The 22,795-nt window shown below is 36.9% G+C and overlaps 1 long non-coding RNA gene across 1 annotated transcript in view; it reads right to left on the bottom strand.

The window, feature by feature from the left end:
• Positions 1 to 2,262: 2,262 nt before the first annotated feature.
• The window catches only part of LOC131411410 (uncharacterized), a 29,986-nt gene continuing 9,453 nt past the window's right edge, over positions 2,263 to 22,795 (bottom strand). The window contains exons 4-7 of the long non-coding RNA XR_009221551.1: positions 18,637 to 18,725; positions 17,263 to 17,375; positions 8,255 to 8,298; positions 2,263 to 2,510 (exon numbers count right to left, since the gene is read on the bottom strand). This is a non-coding gene — a long non-coding RNA (uncharacterized LOC131411410). The remainder of the gene's footprint in view (positions 2,511 to 8,254; positions 8,299 to 17,262; positions 17,376 to 18,636; positions 18,726 to 22,795) is intronic.

The following is a 22,795-nucleotide window of genomic DNA, read 5'->3' as shown; positions in this document are numbered from 1 at the left end:
AACACAACAGTTGGTGTTCAATTAATTTTCCCCTTCTTCTCCTAAGTGACCATTCAGAAACCATGTGCATTTTGAACTGAATTCCTAGTTGCAAACTATTCAAAGTGAAAGACATTATAGCTGATTCATATTCTAAAACCTGAAATGGATCATTAAAAGCCCCTAGTATCTAAATGATTTGCAACAATATTATTTCAACAGGCTCAATAAGGTTTTCTTAGAATTTGTTATATTTTATGACCCAATTACCTTCATCTTTAAATGCATATACAAGTGCTGATTTAAAAATCAAAATACTAGTTAAACAAAAATATAACTGAATCTCTTACTTCAGGCATATAATGTAACTAAACAGCTTGCATAATAAAGTTAGCAAAGTAAACACTGGAAAGAGATAGTCGGCCTTGGTGTTTCTGTTAAACATGTCAAAGTACTGCATCCAAAAATATTTGAAAAATCTGCCTATTCTCCATCTGTTATATTTCTCAGAGGATAACTGAAAGTTCATGTGAAAGTTCACTGAAAGTTCAAATATGTCACATCAGGTCATTTACAGTGTAAAAGTTCACTGGGAGTTTATTATTATTTTTTAAAGACTGAAGTGGAAAAAGAATAAATATGCTAATTGAAGCCATTTTATATTGCATTATGACCACCGCATTTTTAAGCATCATAAATAAAAATTATAAATTTTAAAAGGCCATGTGCAATGCATAATGGCAACAATTATGATTACAAGGAAGATGCTTAGGATAGTACTCTCGGGACCGTTTTTAGAGAAGATGTAGATAAATTTTGGTCGCTCTGGATATTACTTAAAGTACAACAGTTTTCATATTTTATGCTGTATTGAATACTTTGTTTAAACTACAAGTTTAAAAACGGTAATATAGAGACAGAGAGAAATGTCAGAAATAATAAATGAGTATCATCTTACTATTTATTGGAATAGAGATGATTTTTAATTTGCAATTGCTAAGAATGCTATTTGAGGATCATTTGTGGGCTGTTTATTGCAAAAGTGGGAAGTCAAGAGAAAAATGGTTCATTTGGAATAAAATTACTAAATCATTGGAAAAAATCTAAATCAAACAAACATTAGTCAATATTATTTGAATTGCGGAAGCAAAAATTAAGATTTTTAGGGGGTAAAATGCTCATATTTTTGAAAATGCTTAAAAGAATAATTTTCAAGGAAAATAGTGTACATATATATAAAATTTAGGACATAAATTCTGGGTTCACAGTGAAAAACATTTTCTTTCTATAAAGTAGTGGTACATATTAGAGTTCAGCAAAAAATTCTAAATGTATTGAGTAAAGGTGCATTCCACTATTTCTCAATTTCTCCTGTCAAATGCACGTCCTCAGATTCATTATATAACTTTAGGTCTGTAATTTGCTTCTTAAATTGAAAAGCACATTTGTTTCTCTCCAGCATGTCTATAGTCTCTTTATGACATATTGCCAATTGGTTTTAATGGATCATAACATTTATTCATTCATTCACTCAATAAATGTTTATTCTAGGGCCTGGCCCCATGGTTGAGTGGTTAAAGTTCCACACTCCACTTCAGCGGCCCACGTTCACAGGTTCAGATCCGGGGCACAGACCTACTCCACTCACCAGCCATGCTGTGGTGGTATCCCACATACAAAGTGGAGGAAGACTGGCACAGATGTTAGCTCAGGGCTAGTCTTCCTCAAACAAAAAAAGAGGAGGATTGGCAATGGATGTTAGCTCAGGGCCAATCTTCCTCAGCAAAAAAAATAATAATTAAAAAAATATTTGTTCCAGTATTTATTATTTGCAAGGTACTGTGCTAAGGATTATAAAGGATGCAAAAATCAACCAGACAAAAATTTTGTATTCAAGAAGTCTATAATCCAGTATATGAAATATTAAATAAAAATAATAAAGAAGTAAATTAAAAAAATTGAAATAATTCAGTGCCATATGAGACATACAGTTAAAATGATTTGGAGGTTCATAGAAGACATTATTTCCAGTCAGCAAATTAATCTTGGAGTTAATTATTAGCTGAATACCTAACTGAGATTTTGGTGTTTTTTTTGCCAAATGGCTAAACATGAATTAAGAGCAAACTTTAAAAAATCTCTTTACCACTTCATTCCAACTACCTTCTAATATATGCCATTCATTGATCACATCACAGAATTGTCAATTTGTTCCACATTTTGGTTAGAAAAGATGGTACTGGATTTGGAAATAATCACAATTTTATATGTTAAAAACTTCTAGAAAGAGAGAGAGGAAATGTAACATTTAAAAACAAAAACATCAGTCACTGACTGGAATTTCAGTAATAGAGACTTGAGAAAAGTCACAAGTTACATCAGGTAAGGGGAAACGCTGAGGATCACCAATTTCGTACCATAGCTGTTCAGCCACCGTGCCAAAGGAGACTGACCCCTCCATGCCAGGGGGCTTGGAGAGGATGAACGGTCCATCAGGAAAATGTTCCAGTACAGGAAATCCTATATTGTACCTAAGTGAAAAACAGGGAAATCTATGGTTCAGAACCACCAGGAGGAAAACCTGAGGAAAAGAGACTACACTATACCAAACAACACTTACGTAAATAACAATTATCCAAAGATAATTGTATATTTTACATATTCTTTTTTTTGTGTGTGTGAGGAAGATTAGCCCTGCGCTAACATCTGTTGCCAATCCTTCTCTTTTTGCTTGAGGAAGATTAGCCCTGGGCTAACATCCATGCCCATCTTCCTCTGCTTTGTATGTGGGACGCCTGCCACAGCATAGCTTTATAAGCAGTGCCTGGGTCTGTGCCCAGATCCGAACCTGTGAACCCCGGGCCACTGAAGCAGAGCATGCACACTTAACCACTACACCACCAGGATGGCCCTACAAATTCTATTTTTATATTTAATATTATATACTTTAAGTCACATGATGACATTAATGTGTGATGAGCACCGAATACAGATGTTGCCTGGGAGTCAAAGAGAAAGAAATCATATTGCAAGGAATACATAGAATAGAAATGAAGATACTATTTTTCAAAAGGTTTGGAAATGGTCTCTAGCTCGTCTTGATGTGCGAGTGATGAGAACCTGAGCTGAGTGGAGCATGATATTCAAGGATAAGAAGTCACCAAGAATCAGACCGCCGGAGCTGTGATGGCTACAGAGGGCTACATGTCAGATTCCTGCCCAGGTTCCTCCAGCCCCTAATGACCCTCAGACTACAGCCTGGCTTACTCCACTGGTGATCAGCTGGGTTCCCCCTCTCTCCCCTTACTGCTTGTTATAAACCCAAGCTGGTGGGACTTGGGCCTCAGCTTTCAAAGAGCCTTTAATTTATAATGTTGATCTTTTGTTCTCTAAGAAACATAGATAATTAAAAGAAGATAATAAAAAGGGAAATACAGGGTAATTTAGAGATATAGCCTGTGACCCTAGTTTGGTCCTGAAATGGTCATTTAGTAACATTCAAAGTTAAAATTGATTATTTTGAATAGTAAGAAAAAGACTCCTCTTTGATTCTAGGAGAAAAGAACATTGCACTCTGGTAGACCATCATATAACTTTAAAAGTCAAAGTGACAAAGTCATACATAAAAAATAATGAAAGCTAATGCATTTTATTTCTATATTTCTAAAGTATATTGAAGAACAGATCTAAAACAAGATCTTTTTTAAAACAAGATCTTTTGATGGAAAAACGAACCACCTTCTTAGATGTAAAGACATCATAAAAAAATGTCAACTCTATCAAATTAATTATACACTAAAAAGAAATCCACTTGGAATTAACTCCTTTGGAAAAATAATCTTAAGGTTCACGAGGAAGAATAAATGCCAGAGAGCAGTAAAAAATTTTTAAAAGGTGGGGGGAGTGAGGAAGGATTGGCTTATCAGATATTAAAACATTTTATCATGCACCGATATGTGAGTACTTTTATACACATTTACATCCACATATGATTATCTGAGGATTAATAAAAAGTATGAAAGAATATACGTTAGATCAGTAACATGATTACATGGGCAGAAGCGGTGCTAATAAGCAAAAGAGAGGATTAGTGGGAACAGGGAGCCAAAAAAATTTTTAAAAGCTGCATTAAGGGAGCAGGTAGGATATGACCACATTTACTCATTATATGCGTGTTTGCACATATACATGTAAAGAAATTAATTTTTTAACTGTTAGATAAGGAAAGAAAGGCAATTCCAAGTAAGAAGGAAAAATGAGAAAATGGTGGAGAAACGACTTATAACGTGGGCTAGGGTAGATCACGACCTGTCTTACTTGAGCAATTTCTCTTAGCATTTGGCACTCTCTAATCACAGCTTCCCATCTTAGAACTTATTTTCTTCCTCCCACCATCTCTGAATTTAAACTATACTCTCTCTACCACCCTCAACTTTCCCCTTGTCCTTGCCTTCCCTAGGTTCCCTCATTCCCTCCTTGCTGTTCTCCATACCCCAAGCCACACATCTGTTCCCATGGCTTCAACTACCAACTCTGATACCAAGTAAATCTTTATGTCTTTTCCTCACATTCCCCCAAACTACTTCCAATTGCTTATATGTCCCACAGTTATCAAAAACTAAAGGAAATATTGCTTCTGCCTCTGTTATTACCATTATTACTATTATTACTACCACTCCCATCATTGTTCTTACTGCTTCACTACTATTAGTACTACCATTATTACTGTTTCCATTTATTTAGTGTTTACTATGTGTCAGGCACTGGACTCAGCTCTTACCAACAGCAAACCATTTATTGTAATCTTTACAACAACCCTCTCAGTAGGTATTATTATTATTTTATACTCGAGGAACTCAGCAAGACTCAGTACTACATCACCATAATTGAGATGTGCAACACATGTTCAGATAAAATCAAAGGATGCTTCTCTTCCTTTGTTAATGCAATTTATCTTTTATTAGTCTACAAATACTTGATGAACATCTAAGTGCAAAACAATAAAAGTGAACATTTTATTGAAAGCTTACTATATATATTTTGGCACTGTTCTAAGTGCCATATAGTTATTACTTTATTCACTTCCCTTCCATAATAACCCAAAGAGAGTAGACATTACCATTATCCTTATTCTGCAGATGGATGAACTGAGGCACATAAAGTTTGAATACTTTGTCCTATTTCAGAGCTAGTAAGTGGCTGAACCAGGATTCCAGGCAATGTCTCTAGAGTTTATGTTCTTTAATTGCTACTCTGGGCTAGGTGGGCAATTCTGATAATCCTGTAGGAATGCAAAGATCTATGCCCTCAAAGAGTTTACAATCTGGTTGAATAGATAAGACCAAGATGATAAAATCTAGGAAGTCAGATTTCTGGCACTTCAACTATTTGTTTCACAGTTGGAAAGCTGTTGCACTTGGAAAGCTGAAACGAGGCATGGAAACTAATTGAAAGACTATTATAATAGCCCTCAGAATCTAGATAAGAAAACTGGCGATGGGTTGTAGTTAGTATTTGGGTGGTGAACATGATGTAATCTATGAAGAAATAGAAGTATAATGATGTACACCTGAAATTTATACAATGTTATAAACCAATGTTACTGCAATAAACAAAAAATAAAAAAAATAATAAAATAAAAAAGAAAACTGGCAAAAAAAAAAAAAACCAACTGGATGAATATGAAAGCAAGCAAATGAAAGATATTATGGATTGAAAATTGACCTTATTGGTGATTGATGATAAGGGAGACAACAGAAGAAAACAAAGATTACCTGAGTCTAGGTCAGTGGGAGACTGACCACATCACCGGCTGAAAAGTACAAATCTTAAATACAGGGTGATGAGTTTGAGGTAAAAATAAAATTATAAACAAAAACAAATCTATTCAGATATTTGTAGTGGAGTTGTGATACAGGGCAATAGATGTAAATCTGGAAGTCCAGATTTTATTATTTAGTCCAGTTTTTATTGCTTCCTACCAGCCTGGCACCATATGACAGCCAAGAAGGAGGAGAATGAAGAGTTAGAAAGAAGAATGAGTAGCACCTGCCTGGCTCTAGGCAAAGCTCAGAGAAAGAGAGGGAGACAAGACTGGAAAGAGCCACTGTCTAGATTGAGAGGGGTCTGGAACGTCGTCTAAAGATTCCTATTTTACACTAGAGGCCAAGACCTATGTATTGTAAACCTCATATTGGTAAGCTGGCTCATGTTGTAGGAGCTTCTTAGAGTTGGGACCAAGAGCCTTCTAACAACAAAGCCCTGGATGGAATAGGGCGATAGAAAAAGTAATTTACTAGCATGTCCTGGTATTTCAAGGTTCCAGTATATTTAGTGTATTTAGCTCTTAAAGAGAGAGACTCTATTTCTATTTTAAGTACTATATTAGTTTCTGGGGCTGCTGTAATAAGGTACCAAAATCTGAGTAGTTTAAAGAAACAGGAATTTATTATCTCACAGTTCTGGAGGCTAGAAGTTTGAAATCAAGGTGTAGACAAACACGCTCTCTTTGACGTCTCTAGGGGAGGATCCTTCCTTGTCCTTTCCTAGCTTCTGGTGGTCTGCCAGCAATCTTGGGTGTTCCTTGGTTTGTAGATTCATCAGTCCAATCCCGTCTTCACACAGTGTTCTCCCTGTGTGTCTTCACATTGTTTTCCCTCTGTACATGTCTTTCTCTATGCCCAAATTTCCACTTTTTATAAGAACAAAAGTCCCATTGGACTAGGGTCCACCCTGATGATCCCCTTTTGACACGATTACCTCTGAAAAGACCCTATCTACAAATAAGGTCACATTCTAAGGTACTGGGGATCAGAACTTCAATATATCTTTGGGGGACACAATTCAACCCATAATAGGTACAAAACTCAGCTTAATAATCAATTAGAGACCATAATAACAGAAATATAAAATATTGTATATTATCTTAGAAAAGTATGATTTTTAAGACACCAAAAAGAATTCTCCTGAAACTTAGCTCTGGATCCTAATAAGATGATGATGGCTAGAATATAGTTTATCTGTTTCATAATACAAATAAAAAACAATACACAGTACAAATAAAAAACAATACAAATTTAAAAAAGGGTAATAATTAAATACAGTTTAAGAAACAGATAAATTTCTAAAATGTAGATGTGATATGCCACGATATAATCTTTACATACATACATATATATATATATATATATGTATATATTCTTTTGCTTCCTACCAGTCTGGCACCAAATGCCAATTGTTGAATATTCCACCAGCACTCTGAGCACCACATTCAATGAGATGACCTGCAAGCCTGCATAGTAAACCAAAAAATGGTAATAATATGATGAGCAAAATTTTCAATACCTGTCCAAATATCAAATAGTAGGCTATAAATAAAACTTTATTTTTGCAGGTATTTTCATAAAAGTAGGAAAAAACTTGTGACTTTACATGGGTGCCATTTTGTTTTTGTTTGTTTATTTTAACAAAGAAAGCTAATGATGCAGAAATGCTAGCTTGGAAGAATAGAAAACACACTGGTCTAGGAACCTATGCCAAGTGACAGACTTTGAGCAAAATAGGGCTAATGCGTTACTGGTGTGGTTGTGAGAATCAACTGAGATAAAAAGATCTGAGAGCACCATGAAAATTGCAAAGTGCTTCAAAATGTAAGTTGTTTTCAGACTTGAAGTGTGACATTAAATTGTCATTATATTATAGGAGAGAAAATTTATAAAATATTACTGTCCTATTTGATACGTTAATGGACTAAAACTTACCAATAAATCTATTATTAAAACTCACTCTCCAAAAATCTGGACTATCTGAAGTTGTTTATAGAGTTGACAGCTTCTATAACGTGGTATAATAAAATACTCTGGGTTTTAGTTATTTGACCTATGTGAATCCAGGCTCCATCACTTAACTAGCTCTGCAACTTTGGGCAAGTTATATAACCCTATTGTACGTTAATTTCCTCATCTCTCAAATGGAGATAATAATATCTGCCTAATAAAAATAAAAAATAATTGTCTCGGGGCAGGCCTAGTGGCGTAGTGGTTAACTTCGCATGCTCTGCTTCGGTGGCCTCAGGTTTGCAGGTTCAGATCCTGGGCACGGACCTATGCACCACTCATCAAGCCATGCTGCGGTGACATCCTATATACAAAATAGATGTCATAAATATATGACCTACCAGACACATATTTTAATTTCTGAAAAGCTTAAGTAAATTTTACTGTAATGTAGTACTGTAATGTAGTAAAATTACTACTAATATTATTATTAGACTTACCTTTCAGCTGCTACTAAATCAAAGTCATTGCTTTTCCAACCAAACTATGAGGAAAAAAACACAAAAATTATTTTATTTACAATGCATCCATTTACATGTAGAATCTTTAAATAGTACACGTTCAAGATAAAGTAATTCATTCCCTACTTGATCTAAAGTACAATTCAAGATTACTGTATAGATTCAAATACAAAATTATATGGAGAAACTAGCAAAAAAAAACTCCTATAAAAACTTGAAGTAGAAATTTCACTCTAGACAAGATAGAAAACCTGGACCAAATTTACACTACTGCCTGAAACAAGCAAAAAACCAAGACACAAAAGAGACCCAAATTTGAATTTCTAAAGAAGAAAAAAACAAGTCTGAGATAAAACTCTGATTATAATAATGGCAAATTAGACACTGCAGAAGAAGAGATCAGTTCACTTGAAGGTATAGCAATAGAAACTATTCAAAAGTTTCATGGAGAGAAAAAAGAATTTAAAACATGAAGAGAGTATCAGTGAGCTGTCAGAAAATTTTAAGTGGCATAATATATGTGTAATTGGAGTCCCAGAGAAGCGAGAGGAACATAAAAAATATTTGAAGAAATCAAGGCTAAAATATTTTCAAATTTGATGAAAACTATAAATTTACAGATAAAAGACGATCCAAATACCAAGCACGAGAAACATGAAGAAAAGGCACATCATAATAAAGTTGCTCAAAAGCAGTGATAGACACAAAATCTCAAAAGCAGACAACAAAAGAAAGATGTTATATATAGAAACCCAAAGATAAGGATGGCATCAGATTTCTCATCAGAAGCAATGCTGAAAAGGCAGCAGAGCAACAGTTTTAAAGTTCCGAAAGAAAAATACCAGTCAACTTCAAACTCTATACTTGGGGAAAATCATTTTGAAAAAACAATAGTGAAATAAAGAATTTTCCAGACATACAAAAGCTGAAAGAGCTCATCACCAACAGACCTGTATTACAACACTCTAAATGTTAAAGGAGGTCCCTTAGGCAGAAGGAAAATGATACTAGATGGTAATACTGATCCACACAAAAGACTGAAGAGCACCAGAAATGTTAACTACATGGGTAAATATACAAGATCTTTCTTAGCATTTAAAGCACTTTAAAAGAGAATTTATTATTTGAATGCCAATAAAATATAAATAATAAAACAATACTTAATAATAACAATGTATTGTTGGGTTTATAACATATGTATAAGTAAAATGTATGAAAACAAAACCACAAAAGATGGGAGGAAAGAAATAAGTACATGGTTGTAAAGTTCTTATATTATATGGGAAGTAGTACAGTATCACCTGAAAGCAGGCTGCTGTGTTAAAGATGTATACAACACATGCCAAGGCCACCATTAAAATCACAAAACAAAGAGTTACAGCTAATAAACCAATAATTGAGATAAAATGAAATCATTAAAAAAGGAAAAATCTCAATCTCAAACAAGGCAGAAAAAGAGAAAAAGGGGAGCAAAGAATTAGATAAGACAAATAGAAAACAAACAGCAAGATGATAGATTTAAACCTAACATATCCATAGTCACATTAAAGTAAATGGTCTAAATACCCCAATTAAAAGGCAGAGATTGTCAGATTACATAAAAAAGCAAGATTCAGGGGCTGGCCCCATGGCGTAGAGGTTAAGTGCACGCACTCCACTGCTAGCGGCCCGGGTTCGGATCCCAGGGGTGCACCGACACCACTTGTCAGGCCATGCTGTGGTGGCGTCCTGCATAAAGTGGAGGAAGATCACACGGATGTTAGCCCAGGCCAGTCTTCCTCAGCCAAAAAGAGAGGAGGATTGGCATGGATGTTAGCTCAGGGCTGATCTTCCTCACACACACACACAAAAAAAGCAAGATTCAAAAGAAAGTTGGCATGGCGACATTAGTATCAGACAGGGTAGATTTCAGAGCAAAGACTACCAGGAATAAAAAAGGTCATTTCATAATGATAAAGAGGTCATTTCATCAGAAGGACATAATAATTAATTATATAAATGTAACTGTCATTAACAGAAGCTCGCTAAAGCACTAATCATGGAGGAGGCGAGGGAACGTCCCCAGGTGTATTCAGAATGTTCAGAGATGGGAAGAAGCAGGGGTAAATAGTGGAGTAAATTCTGCAAAAGTTTCCTGCCCCCAAGATTTTGTCAGTGTGGGAGAGAGAGGAAATGGACTATCGAGAATCTCTAATTTAAGAAAATATAAAAGCTGAAATTTCAGTTAGATACAAGGTCATAAAATAAACCCAACTCTGTAAATTAGTTATTTCACCCTCTTAGGTCCATAAATTTGTGTGTCTGTATACATTATGTTTAGCAATGTGGTTTTTGGTTTTTAAAAAAGCAAATTACCTGTCAGGCTCTGTGGTTATGAAAACATATATAATATTTGGGTTCTTAAATAAAAATCCTGTCTTGTATTTTTTTAATGTAAACTAATTTTTTAAACGTCAAACTAAATATTTTTCCAGTTATAACTCACCAAAAAAACGGATCAGCAGAGAAAAAACTGCTCATTAACATGTCACAATTAGTAGAAATGTTTTAGTGCCATCCTATGGTAAACCTTACACTTTATAAAATTTTACACAAATGAAGAGGCTACATTTATTGGTTTTAGCTGTCTTCACTAAAAAAAAATTCACAGTTTTTAACTTGCAAATATTCTTCTGAATCCTTTATTGTATCAGGACCTCTCTGAAAGCAATTTTGATGTCTTTTCTATTTAGGATCCCCAATAAATAAACATGGTAGATGCTCCATAAAGGTTTACTCTAGTAAGCTGAATGTGCTTATGATTCATTAACACTTAAAACCAGAAGCATTTATCTTAAAGAAATAATCAAGAAAAGACACAAAGGTTTAGCTACAAGTATATCACTGTAGCTTATTTAAAGTAGTCAAAAAATTGGAACCAACATATATGTCTAATTATAAGTTGGTTAGATCATTTGTACCATATACTAGTATAATATACTGCAATTAAAACTGATGTTGTGAGAAACATTTAATGATATTATTGTCCAAATAATATCATTTATTTAAAAAGTACACCGTCAGAATGGCTATAATTAACAAGACAGGAAACAACATGTGTTGGAGAGGATGTGGAGAGAAGGGAACTCTCATACACTGCTGGTGGGAGTGCAAACTGCTGCAGCCACTGTGGAAAACAGTATGGAGATTCCTCAAAAAATCAAGGATAGGACTACCACATGATCCAGCTATTCCACTGTTGGGTATTTATCCAAAGAACTTGAAAACACCAATTTGTAAAGGTACATGCACCCCTGTGTTCATTGCAGCATTATTCACAATAGCCAAGACTTGGAAGCAACCTAAGTGCCCATCAAGGGACGAATGGATAAAGAAGATGTGGTATATATACACAATGGAATACTACTCAGCCATAAGAAACGATGAAATCCAGGCATTTGTGACAACATGGATGGACATTGAGGGTATAATGCAAAGTGAAATAAGTCAGAGGGAGAAGGTCAAATACCGTATGATTTCCTTCATTAAGTATTAGATAATAACAACAATAAACAAACACATAGGGACAGAGATTGGATTGGTGGTTACCAGAGGAGAAGGGGGGGAGGGAGGAGGGTGAAAGGGATAATTCGGTACATGTGTGTGGTGATGGGTTGTAATTAGTATTTTGGTGGTGAACATGATGTAATCTATGTAGAAATAGAAGTACAATGATGTACACCTGAAATTTTTACAATGTCATAAACCAATGTTACTGTAATAAACAAAAAATTAAAAATAAATAAATAAATAAAAATAAAAAGTACATTACTTAAAAAATCAGATTATTAGACAATATTCATAGTATAATCTCCTTCTTGTTTGAGACATATGTTAAAATTTTCATGTTTATAATCCACATTGTTGTGGTCACCACAGGCGGCCTGAATTTGGTTCAGATGGAGAGATGATGCCACACACACACCAAAAGCATATGAAAAGGTTTATTACTCACATAAAGAGGCTTTCTGCGGAGAGCAGGGAAGGCTCCTAAGCAGGCCTAAAAATGGCTTGAGAGAGCAGGGAAAGGAGACTGGGTTGGATTTTATTGTAATTAAGGGGTAGGGCTGGGGTAGGGGTTCCCACATGTGAGCTGGAGCTTGTGTGTTTTGAACGTCTCACGGGAGCCAAATGAGGGAGCAACAGCTCTTTCTTATCGGCTTACCCAAACGTAGTGGGGAGAAGGGGGAGTGGTGGGGCTTGACAGCTGTCAGCAGTCAAACATCCAAACGGAGTTAGACTCTTTATTACACATATACGATAATGGGTTATCTATGAAATATATTGTGTATATATCCATATATAGATGGCTGAAAGGATATATACCAAAATGTTGACTGTAGCTATATGTAGTGGGATTATTGTTGCATTTTATTTTCTTCTTTTTGATTAGCCATATTTTAAAAAATGAACCTGCATTACTTTTATTAAAAAATGTCCAATTGTTGTCTAAAACAAAACAAAACAAAAAATTAGATAAAAACTCAGAAATTAAAAAGCAAGGCATTATTTCTTACCAAAAACATTAAAAATCTTAAGAAAATGAAGATGTCCAGTGCTGGTAAATATGCATTTAAACAAACATAATTATACTTCTGGTAGGAGTGAACTAAATTGGTACCAGACTTCCACAAAATAATTTGGTAATACACTATAAGAACCTAAGAAATGTAAAATATTCATAGCCTTTAACACACTAATTTGATTTCTTGAAGCTAACCAAAGAAAATAATTGTATATGCAGAAAAACAAATTCATCCACTTGTTCAACAAAGTTTCTCGAGAGTCTACCATGTATCAGGCCTTGAGGATACAGCAGTGACCGACAACAGACAGCCCCAGTCCTCGTGCAGCTTTCGGTACGGAAGGACCACAGAGATACAGTGTTGAGTGAGCAGTGGTTACACGCACGGGTCTAGTGCTCGGTAGACCTGGGATCCTGGACCCATCTATCCCTTAGCATTTCCCTACATGGCCACGAAAACTGTATGGTCCACAACCAACACGTGGGGCAGTCCTACCTGGGTTCACATGAGGATTAAACGAGATGCCACATGGTGTTCAACACAGAAAACCATTTCAAATATTTTTAAACTAGTTAATTCTGAACAATTAGCAGATGTCATTTAAACAGAAAATGAATAATGGCAACTTTTCCCCTAAGAAAATAGCTACCTAGCCTTATCTCACTTTAAACATGCCACGAATAAAAATTTAGATTCATACAAATAACAAAGTACAAGTGACAGAGGATTTTCCTTTACAATAGCAATTCTTGTCCAGACTATTTTATCATACAAACAATTTCTTATTATAAAAGTAATACTTGGTCATCAAAGAAAATTTGAAAAGTTAAAAAAAAAAAGAGAAGAAATTACTCATTAAGCCACTATCAACCATAGCAGTTGGTATAAATTCTTTCCTGATCCTTCTCTATGCATAGGATTTTAATGTCTATATTTTCAACATATTTTAAATCAGACTACTCATATACTTTTATCATCATACATTTATTATTTTCCTGAAATTAAATCATATGCCTTTCTTATGTTTTGCAATAGTTATAAACATGATGATGGTGTATTATTTAACAAAGCAGGGACCCACTTTTCTCTGACCTTGCACATCCTCTCTACTATCAAATATGCCATTTCTACCTCCTAAAAAGTTCTTTAATCAATACATACTGTCAGTACCTTCTCTTGCTCAAGCCACTAGCTCTCAACTGGCCTCTGGCTTATTCCTGTCTCTTGCCCCTCAATCACGTTGTAGCCAGGATGATCTCTTTAGAACTTACATTGATCATGTCATTTCCTTCCTGTCACTTTTCTTTAGTAGTTCGTGATTTGTGGTCAAGATAAAGTATAAAATCCTGAACATGACCTTCGGAGTCCTCCGCCCTCTGGCTCCCACCTGCTTCCCCAGGGGTTACTTCTCACCATCCTTCCAGTTCTTTCTCTCCATCCCACTGTTCAGGACTTCTCAGTTCCTGCATCCCTTGGCACCTGCCTTCAGGCCCTGGAATGTGCAGTGTAGTTTCTTCTACTTGGAATCTTTGTTTTTTTTCCAGAACAAATTATATTTATCCTGAAGGTCTCAACTTAAATGTCACTTCCTCTGGAGGACCTTCCTTGTCCCCTTCAGAACAGGGTAGAACTCCCAGCTATAAATTTCCTAGGCTCCCTGAACATTCCCTTTCACAATATTCATCATATCTCTAGTAACAATTAACATGTTTGTTGGGGCCTTACAGACATTGTACTAAGTGTTTCACCACATTCTCTCATTTAATCCTCATAATAACCTATGTAGATGCGCAGATGATGAAGCAGAGGCCCTGAGATTATGTAACTTCCCAAAGCCACACAATTAGTAAGAGATAATGATAAATACTGGAAGCCTCTTGAGTATACACAGGATACAATTTTCTCACAATATTAGCAAAACCAAGATTATAAAAAACACTTCTTGCTGAGCGGGAGGAAGAAAAGAGAGGAAAAGATAGACCTATTTCAGTAAGAACTAGGCCCTGAAGAGATAAACTGATTGGAAAATGAAGTGGGGGAAAGAGCCTGCTGGAGGAATAGCTGGACCCAAAAGGGACACGGATTTGAGGATCAATATGAGGGGATGTGGCTTTAGAAGCAGCCTCCCATGGGAGAGTGCATGCTTAAAACTAGCGAACACAACTTTTGAAGAGCAAAGTCGTGCACTGGGTTGGGTCTTAATGGGTGAACAGGGGTATCCAAAAAGCCTAAAATATAGATCTTCCTTTCTGTCTATATAATACAATTATCATCATTCTCTCTCCGTATTTAGGGAAAGAGGCTCCACTACCCTTGAGAAGCCTGATTTGACTTGAGAACATTTTACAGTAAAGAACCTCAAGCCCCTAAGGAATTAAATAGAGGCACACCAAGAGTTGCGAATTCGACCAGGAAAGGGTTAATCTACCTAATTTTAGGAAAAATTACTATTAAAAAAAATTAACATAAGCAAAATAGTCCCCAAACATGAAGAAGGGTCCTCAACCTGTAAAGACTTTTCTAATCACCTTAAGATTCTAAAGAATCCCAAGGTATTGAAGATAAAGCCTGGGGGTATTAAATACAAAGGTGCAGAAATTATTACACCAACCACACATATGAATTTACAAAACGGTTTCACATGGAATGGAATTTTCACTCTGAATAATTTGGTTAACAACCACCACAAAATTATTCTACCATTTTTTAATGGAACATCACAGTTCTTTTAAATCAAATTTGAAATTCACTCCATGCCTTTTGGTACACTAGACATATTAAACCTCAAATAGGAAAGCAAAGTTTATTTATTTTGGCTTGCTTTTAACATTTTAAAATTAACAAATTGGCACCTGAAAACACATTTTGTAATGGCCAAAGAAAATTAACTGTGTGTTAGTAAGTAAAACAAAGATGATAAGCTCGAAGTGATAAATGTGTTCTCCCCCGTAAATTCACAGCATGAATGAGGGGTCCCAGCACTGTCGACACGGGGCCCTGTCAGGATGATGTCGGCACAAAGGTCCAGGGCCCAGCTTATTGGTCTTGCTCTTTGGGAAACAGAACATCATTGTTATTATTTTCAACCCAGGTCAGATTAAAGCTTTCAATTAAAATGAACAATATTGCCAATGTATCATTTTGTCCAATGACTCAAATATGTTTCAAGTAATTCTAGGCATAAAATGATGTAGGTAAAAACACTTCCATTACTTCTTTTTTTTAATCAGCATTTCCTGTAGAACTGTTTATCAAGTATTCCATCAGCATTACTCTCATTCTATAATGCTGGTTGATCTGGGCACACAATCTAGAATGACACTCTTTACTTCATGGATACTATCTCATAGTCTTCTGGTATCCAGTGTTACTGGTGAGAGATGTGCCGTCAGTCTCATTGTTGATCTCTGTTTTGTTTGTCTTTCCCTTAGATGCTCTCACGATCTTAGTTTTGGTTTTAGACAGTTTCACTGTGATATATCTGGTATGGATTTCTGTTAGTTTAATCTGGTTGGGAATGAGTCTCCTTCTTGACTCTGGATATGTATTATATATGTTTCATCAACCCTGAAAAATGTTCAGCCATTGTCTTTGGACATTGCTTCCCTTCCATTCATTATATTCTCTTCTTCTAGAGCTCTTAATCGGATAGAATGTTAGACCTTATAATTCTATCCATATATCTCTAACTGTTTTTTCATTTTCCATCTCTTTTGGGATGCATTTGTGTGATTTTCTCAGATCCATTTTCCAATTCATTAATCTTCCGTTAACTGTATCTAATCTGCTGTTTAATCTTTCCATTGAGTTGGGTGTTTTTGTTTTTGTTTTTTCCTGAGGAAGATTCTCTCTGAGCTAACATCTGTGCCAATCTTCCTCTATTCTGTATGTGGGTTGCCGCCACAGCACGGCTGTTGAGTGGTGTAGGTCCACGCCCGGGATCCGAACCCAGGCCACCGAAGTGGAACACGCCGAACTTAACCACTCAGTCACAGGGCCAGCCAGGCCCCCATTGAGTTTTTATCTCAATGATTATATGTTTAATTGATAAAAGTTCATTTGGTTTCTATTCAAATCCATCTAGGCCTTCTTTGAAAGTTCCTTGCTCAGGTTTTTAATCCATCTTCATTTCTTTAAACATCTTTAACAAGCTTATTCCATTCTGCATCAATCATTCCAATTTATGAATTCCATGGACAATTACATATGTTAGAAAATTTGAATTATGAACTCCTATTAGGTTTGGTGAAGTTTTATCTGTGAAGCAGCCTCTTTTGAGGGAACATCCTGGATTTGCATTTGCTTCTGCCAGCTACCCTGGGGATACGAGCAACCAGGAACTTCTCTAAGTAAGTTATGAAATAAATTACTTGGATTGTGGTTTTCCCCAAGCATGAAAGTCGTATACATCTGAACACCAACCTGTGTGAAGGCAGGTCTATGATCACAGATTCTCAGGGGAGACACTGTTCCCTCACAATGAACCCCAGGCCAAGACAGACAAGTTTCCTTGTGATTTCTTTCTTTTTACTTTCCTTTAAAAAACAAACAAACAAATATTCAAATGCTCTGCTTTCAAGAAATTATTTCAGGTACCATTTTACTTATCAGCTCATCCCCACTGTTTTGAAGGAGCTCTTACATCTAAAATGAAGTAAACTGGGCTCTAAAAAATACCTGCTAGTCTGCTCTCAGCTCAATTCTATTCCCGCCTGACTGCATTCCCACAGCCTCTCTCGATGTCATATCTCCACAACCCACCCGCCATCCCTCATTAGACTCAACATTTACTGAGCATCAACGAGGTAAAAGGATGCTATGGCAGAAGCCAGGGACACAGGGATGGGAGGAAGCATGTCTGGAGATGCCATTTAGCTGGGGAACCAAGTGCCCCAGGAGTGAACTAAGTGCCACATGAGGTCAGAGGAGGATCAGGAGGTAGAATTTCCACTAGACTTTGTAAAAGTTGTGGTTAAGCAAAGAGAGAAATAGGTAGGGTATTTGTGTTAGGTTGTGTTAAATTGAATGGCACTGAAAAACACCTGCAGGCCTTCAACAAAACAAGGCTTTGTTGCTCCAAAAACTATTCTCAGTTTCTAAATCTAATTCTTCAGTCTAAACCACTACAGTTAGGTGGTTTGATCAGGATCCATTTGCTGCAAGCCTTCTGTGGGTAGGCCCTGAGATGGACATTCAGAGATAAGAAGTAGAATCCCACTGCAAGAGACTCACAGTGCAATGGGAGGCAGAAAAGGGTCACAGCACATCCCTCTTCTAGCTACATCATCAGTTCCTCGAGGGCTGGAAGAGGTTTTTACTCGGCTGTGTATCCCCAGCCTAGAGCACACACCTGTGCCTTGTAGTGCTCTAGAAAGCCACTGAAATAGGAAGTACATGGCGCCCCCACGCTTCCAACCTCTTACAACCAGAGATTTTTAACCCCCAAGGGTTACAGTTGAATTCCTTTTTCTGTCTTGCTATCGTTTTAGATAGACGAAGTGGACACTCCTGTAGTAGCTACAGGTGTCAGAGAATTTCTGCTTCCTTACTCCAGGCCTACTGTGTGATTTGGCAGGCAAAAACTACGGTGGTTCTTGAGACAGTCCTTTTGATACTCCTAAGCGTTTCTGGTGCCACCTGGGTACCCCAGGATAAAGGCATTTTAAATGATCAACACTTTGAAGCCACATGTGTCCATCTACACTCTGAACGAAGGAAGGATGGAAGGGAGAAAGGGCTGGAGGGAGAGAGGAAGGGAGGGAGGAGGAATAAGGAACATAAGAGAAAAGGCCTTACTCGAGGGAAACATTCGCACTTTCAATGGTGTCTGGAAATTTCTTCCCACTCTCCATATCTGTGATAGCTGATCTTTGCAGAGTCTCCTTCTATAAATATTTTGCAAAATATATTTTAAACCTTTATTCACAGAGAGCTTACTTTTTATTATACACACTAAACAACAAAAATGTAATATGTAAGTACAATCCTATAAATTTCATTACTGGAATAAAGAAATGAATATGTATTGAAAAAAGTATTCCATTTCAGGCACTTTTCATACAGCGTTTCATTTAGTTTTCCAAACAACCCTGTAAGGCAGGTATTATAACCCCCGTTTTATAGAGGAGGAACCTGAACCAAAGAGAGGCTGAGTGAAGCCTGGGGCTGAAAGGTGTGGGCTTTGGCAAACCACCTGGCTTCTTTGAGTTTCTTCATCTTTAAAGTAAGACACTGACGGTATCTATCTCATAGGACTGTTGTAAATACATATATAATCTCCTCTTGCTCTTGCAAAGTGGTTTACTGAATTTGATAGGTCCTATAGAAATTTATGTCCAGTAAAGAGTCATGCCCCAAGTTAAGAATAAAAGTTACCAATACATTTCCCTGAAAGACATGAGTATTGTTTTGGTTCTTCCTCCCATAATCAGGAGGTTATATGTTCAGGAACTCCTGATGCGGGCAAGCTTTCCCAGGCTAAGCACCAAAGCACTGGAGAGAATATGATTATAGGGTGATCTCTGTGCCCCCCCCCAAAAAGGGGCTCAGGCTAGAGTTATGCAAAACAGGACAAAGCATCTGAAAATTGTGTGAAACACAATTTCAGCACCAGCTGAGGCTGCCTATTAGATACGGTCATTCATACAGGGAGCATGTCATCACGTTGCAGAGGTTCTAAAGTTGCCAAGGACAATTTCCGTTACTCTGAAGCCCATCCACAGCACAGAATGGTACCAAAGCCAAAATGTAACTTCACCACTAAGGGTTAAAGCAGGACTGCTCCATCCTTAAGTCACCAATATGGAATTTGGTGTTATATATTATGATATATATGTAGTATAAAACATATATATAATATATAACATATAAGAACATGTATATATATGACAAGTACATTTTACCTTGTGTTCAGTTACTTCTACAACAGGGAGTAGGCAGGGTTTAGGCTATTAAAGGTCAAACTTTGATATTCCCAGGCAGGGACCTGCTTCAAGGTATTACTGTTTCCATATTTGTTTTCTATAAACAAATTAGAATGTCTCCAGGGGTATTTTCCTTGCCATCAGGAGAAAACAGGTCTACAGTTTAATTGTCTTGGATAAGATTTAGCATGTGTGTTATCACATTGGGATCGTTAAAGCAGAAGTCAGCCACATGCTAATGTTACATGGTATTTAAAACATATCAACAGATAGTTATGGCAGCAAATTCACTCAGAGCAGCCACTTTTTAGGTAGAGTAAAAATAAGAACCTCTTTTTTAGGAGAAGGAAAGAGTTTAAATAAAAATATACTATCTATACAGAAATAAGACAGCTCTCAAAGGTTATCTCCACAGCAATTTTCACAAATCATAAATCTAACCCTGCACAGACAGTGCATTTAGCAGGCCTATGTGAGGGAGGCCAATGGCTCCAGGAAGATAGAGCTAATTAGCAGATCTGCTCTGTTTACAATCAAACAAATGAGTCAATGGATTTTTGTGTGTTCCCAACAGCTAGTCCCAATATTACAAGTATCCAAGGACCTGCAAAAAATATTTGCAATTCACAAGTGGGATTTTACACCTTCTGCGTTTCACAGGGAGCCAAGCTCAGACGGTAGTAAGAAAACAGCACCAGTGAAAAGCATGATCCTTGCCTGAAACATCTAGCATTTCAAATTGAAGTGCTAATAAAAGAATTTATTCATTTATTCATTTCTCTTCCTGTTATGACACAGAATGTATCACCTGCAGCAAAATCCATCAGGTAAAACCATTTAGATGATGACTTGTACAAAATAACTTCATGTTTTGTAAGAACAAAATAACTTCATGTTTTGTAAGAAGCACAATTGCCACTTAACCTTCTATGTCCAAAGAAGGGTCCAAAGTCATTTTAAACACTGCTTTCAATGAATCAATCAATAATACCACACACATAAAGTGGTTTATAAACACAAATGGATAACCAATTTAGGCAGCCGACATGCTAGATTTTATAAAGTAACACAGATCACAAAGGGATTTCCAGAGCTCAGTCCTAAGAGTTAGACCAAAATCCAAAACTTAGACCAAATTAAATAATTGTGTATCACATGATCTGATGGCTTCTTGCTTAAGAGCATATCACATAAGTGTCAATAACCTCTCCCATGATGTCATCGCCAGTGACAACTGCTGTTTTCAGATCAACACCAGCCCTCCTGGCCATCTCGTCAAGGGCAGCAGCACACTGCAGAGGATTGGCACCCCCAGCATTGCTGACCACAGGCACGCACGCCTGCCGAAGAGAAACACCATGGCAATCACTCTGATTTGAGTCCAATCACCAGTTTGCATTCAATGAACTACTTTTGTAATGGAGCAAAAAGGGGCTCGTTCTGCTCGCCACAATCTTGTGCCAATCAATTGCAAACAAGCTGGTGGTTGAGAAAGGAAAATTTATATGATTAGCTAGCATAATAGGAAGATGGCGGACTAGTGTCCTAAAGAACCATCTTAAAATCATACGGAATCTTGAGGCGGTTATATAGCGGAAATGGGCAGGGAAGGAGGGGGTTTAGGGATGTTGACCATCCGGTGTGATGAACTTCAAGGCACTACATTATCTCTTTCTTCTGTCATTTATGAGGGGTACCAACACAGAATTTTTCTTTCTGGAAGTCATCATGTTCCCAGGGAACTCACAGAACAAAGTTATCATCTTATCACAGCTGGGAGATATACGTAAGCAAGAGTCATAGAACTAGCAGATCATGTATTTTGCAAAAGCCAGAGGTGCTTAATCATCTAGGCTACATGCAGACTAGAGTGCATTCTCAGAGTCTAGTGAGTCAGGATCATAGTTACAATGTTGCTTCTTTTCCCTAAAATGGCTTTCCTCAGGCTAACTTAAGATCTAGCTGTTACACTTTCTCTTCCCATTGTTTGTTTTTTTTTTTCTTTTAAAGGCAAACACACCAAAGGCAATGGCAGCCCTGCATAATGTGCAAGTGGCAGCAGCCACTTTCGGTGTTTATGCTCATCAGATGCATGGCTAGGAACCGACATGAACACAGATGTAACAGTTGGGTCCTGTTAAAAATATCCGCGGACTATTAAAGAAATGATCAATTTTAATTTTTAAAATTTCCTGGATTTTCCTAATAATCTTCTAGAGACGACTGATCCAATCAATTATCTTTCAGAAACTGTAATCTTTAATTCCATCTCTGACAGTTATTTGCTGAAACAGGCCATGTGGACTACTACAGAGTGGCGAAAGCTAGAGATTCAAATTCCAGAATGCTAAAGAAGACAAGACTTTAGTGATCACCTAATCCAGTAGTTCTTATCTTTTTAAGATTCGTTATCCTTTGGGGACTCTGATAAAAGCTATGGATCCTCTCCATAGTGGGAAAAACACTTTTTGCTTATAATTTCAGGAGCATCTCAGATTCCTTGAAGCCTGTCCTTTGGCACCAGATTAAGAAACCTTGATCTAATCCAACCACCTCATTTACAGATGAAGAAATTGAGAGGGAGGCTAAGTGAGGGGTCCAGGGTCATGCAGCTTGTTAGTGACAGAGGGAGGATGAGAAGCCTGCTCTCCCCACTCCTCATCTGTGGTGTCAGACTCTATGTGGACTTGTGTGTGGTTGATGACAAGGCCACCAGACAATATCTGCAAAGGGCTTTGAATGCTCTGCTAAACCTCTCCTATTAATTGTCCAAATAGTGATTATTAAGTGCACATAATTGAATTTATACCCACTAGTCCCCTTCCTAACCAAGTACAACACTTTCTTCTCTGTTTTCACTCTCCTTTACCTATTCAGGTACATCTGAACCCAGCCCATCCTCCTTCCCTCCTACCCCCACCCCACCAACATTTCTTAAAGCTCCCTCCTCCCTGGGCTCTGGTGACACTGCATCTCCAGGCTCTTCCCCTGGCTCCTCCCCTCCCCTCACATTTTATATCTCATCCTTTGCC

Source organism: Diceros bicornis, chromosome 11, assembly GCF_020826845.1.
Source record: "Diceros bicornis minor isolate mBicDic1 chromosome 11, mDicBic1.mat.cur, whole genome shotgun sequence".
NCBI lineage: Eukaryota > Metazoa > Chordata > Mammalia > Perissodactyla > Rhinocerotidae > Diceros > Diceros bicornis.
Note: the sequence above shows the minus strand (reverse complement) of the source record. Positions and strands in the feature narration are given on the sequence as shown.